The following is an 8,852-nucleotide window of genomic DNA, read 5'->3' as shown; positions in this document are numbered from 1 at the left end:
AAAATTCAACCGGCAAACATGCCAGTAAATTATGTACAGAGATAATTGATTTTCATTTTGTCAAAAGCAAGCAAATAAAGTAAGAAATAATTTTTGAAAAATACAACGACATTATTTCTGGAAAATTTACAAATAAGTAGCTATGTCCTTGTTGTTTTATCGTAGAATACTAACTTTATTTTTAACTAAGATCGAGTTTATGTAAATATAAAATATTAGCTTACATAAGTCGTAGCCTCTTACTGGAAGCGCGAGCGTCTGGAATTTCTTGAAATTATTAACGGAGATTACGTAAGGGTGGAGAAAAATATTTTTTATTTAGAGTAGTATATACTAACTCCAGCATATTTATTTAAAATAAAGTTATGTTACAGTTTTTTATAACAGCCCAACGGTGGGTGCCAACAGTCATAATTAATAATTAATAATGTGTTATAATTATATTTTTAGAGTGAGTTCGGAGACTTTTATTAATTAAGAATGACAGTTATAATAAAAAAACGTATTTAAAAATTGTGTCAGTTATTAAAATATGTCTAAGCTTACGGAAAAGAGCGTTACGGCGCGGCGCAATAATTCCGAACAGGAAAAGAGAACGAATATTTTTTTCTCACTACTTAGTACAAAATAAATGTTTAGAGGGGTATCCTATTGAAATTTTTAAAAAAATGCCACTTGAAAGGCACCTAACAACTTAATGCTTTTGAACGAGTCACGCTCGCGCGATAAATGCGTTCCAATTTCTGCTAGCCCGAGTGACGCTCGCCGGTTTCGACTCGCAGCGTTCTATTTTTAGCTAACGAGTAAGGCTCGTCAAAAGTTAGCGATGTATTTTACTCAGTTTGAATTTGCCTGCAGTTTGCCTCAGAGATCGGTCGTGTTTTTGAGCTGCTTATTTCGTTTTTAATATATTGTTTTCACATTTTCGTGTAAAATCAGAGAACATCTTAGTGGAACATCTCATCCAACTGAATAACGCAAGGTTTAGTAATTATTTCGTAAATATAATTAATATAATAAATCTTGAAGATCAATAGAAAAATTACATTTCTGTTATATAAGTTTAGATCTTCGATTGTATTTTCAATTATGTAAAATATTAAAAAATAATGTGGTCGCTGGTTTGGAGGGTCACTTAAAAAATTGACAGCCGATGGAATTATTTTATTGTTTTATTCGAATTTTGACTCGCGTACTGCCGAAGGACATATTTTTGTAAATTCCGCCGAATTTAAATGACAATTTCAATTGTGGATATCTGAAGTCTCTTGCCTAAAAGCCCTGTTCGTTTCCCTGCATGCTCCTCTGAATTATCGGTAATCCGTTGCTTCTTTTGTAATTTCAACTACAGATTTTAACAAAGAAACTTTTTCTGCGCCCGGGGCATTTTAAGTCCTACAACTAACTCTCGTTAAGGGTTGCTACATCAGAACAACGTTCTGCAAAAGTAAGCCAGTCAACAAAAAAATCAGTTGAGTTCTTTCTGTTATTTATTTTGTGGTTGAGGTTTTTTGACCGGGCTGAAAATATCGACGTTGTCAGAACGAGTGCTCAGTTATTGCAGAAATAAATCATCATTACAAATTTCAACAAACTGGAAGAATACATAATACTTAAAAGAATATACAAAAATTGGTTTGTATGTATCTATGTATATTTGGTTTGTAAATAAAAAAATATATATTTTACGCTAGTTTTATTCTGAAGAATCGAAATATTCTTGATTTTAAGTGGTTTGTATTGAAAAAATCGTCATGTCTTCATGGCAAACAAGTATCTTAACCATATAGCAGAATATATTTCTATAACTTATTGTGTCATGAAATTTGCAAACTGTTTTCAGCTGGTAACGTCATTCCACCATGATCTACAAAGATTTAACTTTCAACTGTCAAACTAAGAGAAGCCGTATTGTTTGATCGTTATTATTTAAATAATTAAGAAAAAGTAATTGTTTAATGATTGATTTTTACTATTAGAAAATAAATAGTTTAGAACTAATAGTTTATATATAAAAAAACAGACCTGGACCCGCGTAACGAGACCACCGTTGTAATCTTTAGGAAAAATAGATACACATTCCAAAATATTGTTTTTTGTTAATGCTTGATTACACGTTTGCGTTTTTTGTTGACTAGCTGGTTTCCGCGAAACGGCGTACATTTAACAAAGCTTCCGGGAAATCCCTATTAAAAGATTGGAAAATAATTGGAGGTGATGTCGAGCCTCGGGCTATTGGGGCTTTAAACATTATTTAAAGATAACAATTGGTTTTTCTTGATTATATTATCTGTTAAATAAATTTTATTTATTTTTTGAATAACTTAATTAATAAAACCTTTAATTGAAATATTTAATTATTAAAGACAATATTAGCGATTCTTAAATGAAAATCTGAAACAGAAAAATATATGGTCGCATCTAGGACACGAACCCAAGATCCTTGCCTTGCCGGAGCACTGCTCTACCACTGAGTTAATGGGTTAACATTAAAATAAAAAAATAAGATTGGTTTATCTAAAAAACAAATGTCTAGATTGAATTTAGTTCGAGTTGAATCTTGCGATCACACGTAAAGATAGTTGTCAATAAAAAATGTGCGGTGAAAACAATGAAGACAATGTTGGTAGTTCTTATTCGAAGTATGATACAGTTATATATGACCGAAGCTAGCAGCATTGATTCCTGATGCACCGGTGCACGTGCGCGAAACTCGACGGACACGAGCTGAACACCCGTTCACGGTTGACGTTGGCTTCATGAGAACGGGCCGTTTTTACGACTCGTTTTTGTGTAAGTCGGCTTGTATGTGGAACGAGCTACCGGCATCTGTTTTTCCTCCCTCCTATAATCCGAGCCTCTTCAAGGCCCGCATTGACAAATCCCTTCCTACAGCCCCTACCACGCTCTTGTGAGGTGTCACATAAAAAAAGGAGATAGGGTCCCATTAGATCAGTGATAGAGCAGTGCCTCGGCAAGGCAAGGGTTTGGGTTCGAGTCCTAGAAGTGACCGTATTGTTTTCTGATTTTTCTGTTTCAGATTTTCGTTTAGAAATCGCTAATATTGTTTTTATTAATAAAATAGATTTTACGTTAGAATTAATAAAGGCCAACAAGTTTGAACACGTACCTAAGTGTAGAGCTGTCAATATCATCGGTTACCAATTATCAATCAATCGGTTGCCAATTATCTGTCTTGGAATTTAACCTCAAATATACTCCAAGAACCGTAATACCTTACCTTACCATACTGTAAGCATGTTGTGATTTGTTACACAAAAAAATTGTAACTTAAACTGTTCACGCAACTAGGCTTTTAGCTTCCTTAATTCCTTATTTGAAATATATGTTTTATTATTAAATAGGTAGGTCAACGACTACGCGGCCTACTACATATAAAACTTCAATGTGGATTTCAAGCCGAAATTTTCGACCAAACTGAATAATTATTTTTTGTAATCAAATATTTAGTATGGAAATGTGCTGATTAATTTATTTATGTTTTAAATTATAAAATATAAGCCATTAAAAAAATAATTCTTAAGATTTTAGAGGACAGAGGAAACTTTGAAAATGTTTTGATAGTTAATGGTAATTATTTAAAAATAATCTTTTTTATCTACTTTGTAAACACAATGAAACATAAAAAGAATACGTTTTTTGTGTCTCAATTTAAAATTTAAGTAATACAAATTTGTGTTCCGATGGAAATGGGTCGTTTGAAAACTACATTTAAGCCCATCAAAGTAGTTTTTTTTTTGAATTCATATATTTTTTAAAATTTTATTTGCGAAATAGAAAAAGCAAACACATACCTGTACTAGTATTTAATTTACCTTTCGAATACAAAAAATATTTATATAATAAAAATACATAATTTTTCAATTTGGTTGGTTATTTTGGCTTCAAATCCAAATTTAAGTTTGGTTTGAAAAAGGCCGCGTAACCTTTCCCGTTTGTAATTTTCAGACGCGAGATCTATACTGTTCACAAAACTTCAAATGGTGAATTCCAGTGTGGGATGACATCAAATGGTGCGTAATTTTAATGTACCCAGCTTCGCCCGAGGTTTGACAGTATTTTCGACCGTGCATGTTTTATATCTTCGAAACAGAACATTCAAGTTTGTGAGTCATCTCTGTAATAGATGGGGCTGTATAATAATTATATAACTTACGAGTATATAGCACCATTCTTGTGAAATATATCTTCAACATATCTTATTTTCTTAAATCTTCTGCATTTGTTGCTCTGATTGAGGATTAGCCATTTTGATTTTTTAAAAGTAAAAAAAAAAATGTTAAATATAACTTTATACAAAGTAAAAACACCGTTTGGTTTTATGAGTACAAGTAATTAAGCAGCCGAGTAGACAAAATTTGAGCACTGAAATATTAATAATATAATATGGGATATAACTATAGTTTTGAACGCATTTCCTTTATCCTATGCATTTAGCCTCCAGTGGAGATCTACGTAAATAGTTAAACATTCATTTAACTCCAGGTATTAAAATTAATTTCACGTATATAAATTTAGAAGTTTCATCGAATTTCAGACAATTGTGAAGTCGTGGTGCTAGCAATTAAAAGAAGAGGACTCCAATATCTTTGCATCATGAGGAATGTTGATTGAATTCATAGCAGAAGATTCCCTAGTTTTGTGGCTTAGAAATCTGTTAGTTTAATTGGTACTAATGCTATTCCAAGAGTTCCAAGTTACAATAGTTTTTCCGTGCTGTCTGCAGGTAGAATATTGCCCTAACGATAGCCAATATCTGATAGAAGAGGGCATCAAAAGAAGAATAAACTTAAAGTTTTTTTATACATTTTTCCACTTTATCTTCCAATTATAATTCTATAACTGGTGACTTTTGGGTGCTAATAATACAAACAGTGGCATTAATGATGTTGCTGCATCCGAAATTGATTTTTATTTTTTTTCCAAAAATTTGGTTTTTTGTATGACGATTTTCAGCAAATTTCAGTTTCACCGTGCACCTCACGGATTTCATGAAAATCTTCATACAAAAAAACCGAATTTAAAAAAAAAACATTTTCGGATACAACAACACCAATAGTGTACAATTTTTCAAATTTAGCACCTTATCATGAAGATATATTATATATATTATACTTAGAAGTCATGAGCCGATACTGATATATATGGCGCCCATGTAGTCTTATTTTTTGAGGAAAAGCTGTTCCATATATATATGTCTACGTATGGCGCCCATGTAGTCTAATTTTTGACAAAAAGCTATGTACAGGGTTTTCCAATAAGAGGTGTTATTTTGAATAGCCCGCTATTTCGGTACATGTTACTTTTGAAGCTGTCATTTTTTGATATTTGACAAGTAGAAACTACATCATAAATAAAAATGGAACGATACACGCTTCAACAACGCATTGAAATTATTAAAATTCACTTGAGTGAATCAAATGCAAATCATCTTGAGTGATGAGGCCCATTTCCACCTCGGTGACTTCGTCAAAAAGCAAAATTGTCGCATTTGGGGCTCGGAAAACCCAAGAATTATTGTTGAAAAGCCTCTCTATCCTCAACGTGTGATTGTTTGGTGCGGTTTATGGTCCGGCGGAGTCATTGGACCTTACTTTTTTGAAAATGAGGCTAGAACAACAGTTAGGGTGAATGGATTGCGCTATCGAGATGAGATTAATGATTTTTTATGGCCGGAATTGGATGGTATTGATTTTGACAACGTGTTCTTTTAATAAAGGCGGCGCTACGTGCCACACAAGCAACGAAACTATTGATCTTTTACGATTGAATATCAAAATAACTCCTTTTATTGGAAAAAAAAATCTTATAGTTTTATTTATTGACGAAAAGCCGTTCCACGTTTTTAGTCAGATCTCAAGATTCGAGATTTCTTCTGCTTCATTTATTACGATAACAAATTTCACTGGGCGTCGAAGGTTCATGACATGGAGGATTAAATAAATGTTTTATTAATAAGTCCTGTTCATTTATCGTGAAGAAAAAATCGATTTCACCTTGAACATTGCTTGTCGCTATTGAATTCTAAAGTTTATATTTCAAATAATAAATTAATTAAAATAAAGCTACAAAATAACAGATTTAGGTCTCGAAGGGATTGAATATTGGTAAACAAATATGTGGGTGAAATTATTTCCGCTCGGTCCGCGGGTAGACTTCTAGCGTAGTTTACTGACTGAATGGGCGAGAGAGAACTTTCTTGTGTAAACTAATTAGCTTCGTGAATACACCGAGTTTGCACCAAATCGCACTTAAATGAACCTAGATTGCACATTATTGGACCGCTGTAGAACATGCACAAATTCATTATTTATACTTAGTAGGAAAACAGAAGCTGAGAGAAGGTACGAGAATTGGAATAACGTTCATAAGCTGTGTATTTTATGAATATCTCTCAAGTGGATCATTTCGAATGCATTTAATATGAATTATAATTTATGAAAAATCTACCCTACTATTCTCACCATTTTCAAACCTTTAAAATATTTCTATATGAATTGTGTTGTTAGTTTTTGTATTAATTGTGTATGAACCGTAAAAACAAAGTTATTATTATAATGCATCCGTACTACACTTGCGCCAAACGTTGACTGTAAAACCTGGCTACCTCTTCGATGTACCTTGTGTAAGGATTTGCCAATGTAATACAACTTTGCAAATGTCTTCGGACAACTGACTAAGTGGGCCAGTTGTTTCCTTATTTATTGGGCAAGAATTGACCAAAATGAGGAGAAATTATTCTTATCTCTAAAAAGAATGCATGAAAACATTGCGGAACCAAGAAAAATAACGGAAATTTAATTACTACGGTTAAATCCTATTTGACACTTGATACGTGTACGGTGATAAACCTCATAAAGGATTCGTTATCATTATATGTAAAATGTGTGATGACAGATAAATATTCATTTCCTTAATTATTTTAACTACATTTCAGGTACATCCATGTGCTGTCCAGTACAGCATCTATTTTTATAAGTTATCGTATTTAAAAACTGGAATCCTAGGGATACAGCTAGCTCAATTGTGCGGCTCATTTATGAACGACTCATTGCTAGTTTGTAGGTGTGGGAAGTGCTGATCGGTGAAGGGAAGGTACTTTCAAAGTGGGCAGTGAAATACGAAAAAATGACGAAGTTAGAGTTAGGCCAAATATTATTGATTGTATGAAGAGTTAATTGGCGGATCAGCTGCATTCGTTTTGTTATTAAACTTGTGTAGTGATTGTAATTTCTGAATTGTAACAACTGTAATTAATGTCCTATTTAATTTAATTTTATGCTTTACATTACCTACCCCACTAAGTGTAACCTGTTCTGAGGTAGATGGTATGAATGTCCACTAAAATATGTATTTGTAATGTTATTGACAGATTTAGGAAATTTAAATAAATATCATTTGAAAAGCATTAATACAATATGTAGTGTGTAAATGAAGGAGAAAATAGTACATTTTTAGACACATGGTTAAAAATACGAAGATTAGGTAATATAACAATAATTACAGTAAAAATGCAAGACAGCGCTATAACGAGTAGCAATGCTTAAAGAGTAACAAGTTTTATTTCATAAGGTCTTCAATGTTCTTGTGATATTATATCATTATCTATTTAGTTATGTTTTTGCTAAAGGAATGCATATTTAATTATTGAAGACAATATTTATTTATATATTAATATTAGCGATTCTACACAGAAAAAAATTACACAGAATATTCGGTCACATAATATAGGACTTGATCCCGGGACCCTTGCCTTGCCGGGGCACCGCTCTATCAACTGAGCTAATGGGACCCTATCTCATTCGCTCATATTTAACTGTATCATACTTCGAATAAGAACTACCAATAATATCTTCATTTTCTCATGGCACATTTTTAATGGCTGCTATCTTTACAAATATAGATAGATATAAATACAGATAGTCAATAGATGTCGCACATTAAAATAAAAATTGGATACATTTATCCAAGACACTGTCTAGATTGCATTTAGTCCGATTTGAATGTTGCGATCATACATAAGATAGCAGCCAATAAAAATGTGAGAAGAGAAAATGAAGATAATGTTGGTATTTTTATTCAAAGTATGATACAGCTAAATATGACCGAAGGAGATAGGGTCCCATTAGCACAGTTAATTAAGCGGGTTCCCGGCAAGACGAGGGACCTGGGTTCAATCCTAGATGTGACCATGTATTTTTCTGTGTCAATTTTTTGTTTAAGAATCGCTTATATTGTCTTCAATAATTGTATATTATAATTTGGGGTTTTACTGATTAAGCTATTAAAAAAATGAATGCATACTATTTATTGCTATGGTCTGTAGTGGCAGTTTGTTGTATTTATTTATTCCTGTTCTCCATAAAACGGTTATGCACCAATATATTACGGAGAAGAGTAATGTATGTAATACGCGTGATGTGCTGTATACATAATGTAGCACTCTTGGGCTGGTTTCTCAGAGAAAAACAAAACAAATACTTGGAATAATAATGGAAAGAGGTATATTGTGTTACAACTACAAGGAAACTAGTATGCTGGCTTCATGTTGCTTTTGCTCGGAAGCTTCCGTTTCTTTCTTCCTAGAAAGATTCTGCGAACCGGATGAATCAGAAATCGGAAAACAAACATCTTCTCTCCCAGCATTATTTTCGTGTTTATATATTTATATGTTTACTATAATATAAATATTCTTCTTGAGGTTATTTACAATACATATTTGTTTATTCCGGTAAATACCATAAGATATTTTTCATTCAATGGGTGGTGATGATCTGGCTTGTAGTCACACAGACCATCAGGGAATAATTAATTCATTATGAATAAAATTT

Source organism: Hesperophylax consimilis, chromosome 2 (genome assembly GCF_061612785.1).
Source record: "Hesperophylax consimilis isolate HC1 chromosome 2, BYU_Hcon_1.0, whole genome shotgun sequence".
NCBI lineage: Eukaryota > Metazoa > Arthropoda > Insecta > Trichoptera > Limnephilidae > Hesperophylax > Hesperophylax consimilis.
The sequence above is the reverse complement of the archived record's forward strand: the minus strand, read 5'-3'. Positions refer to the sequence as shown.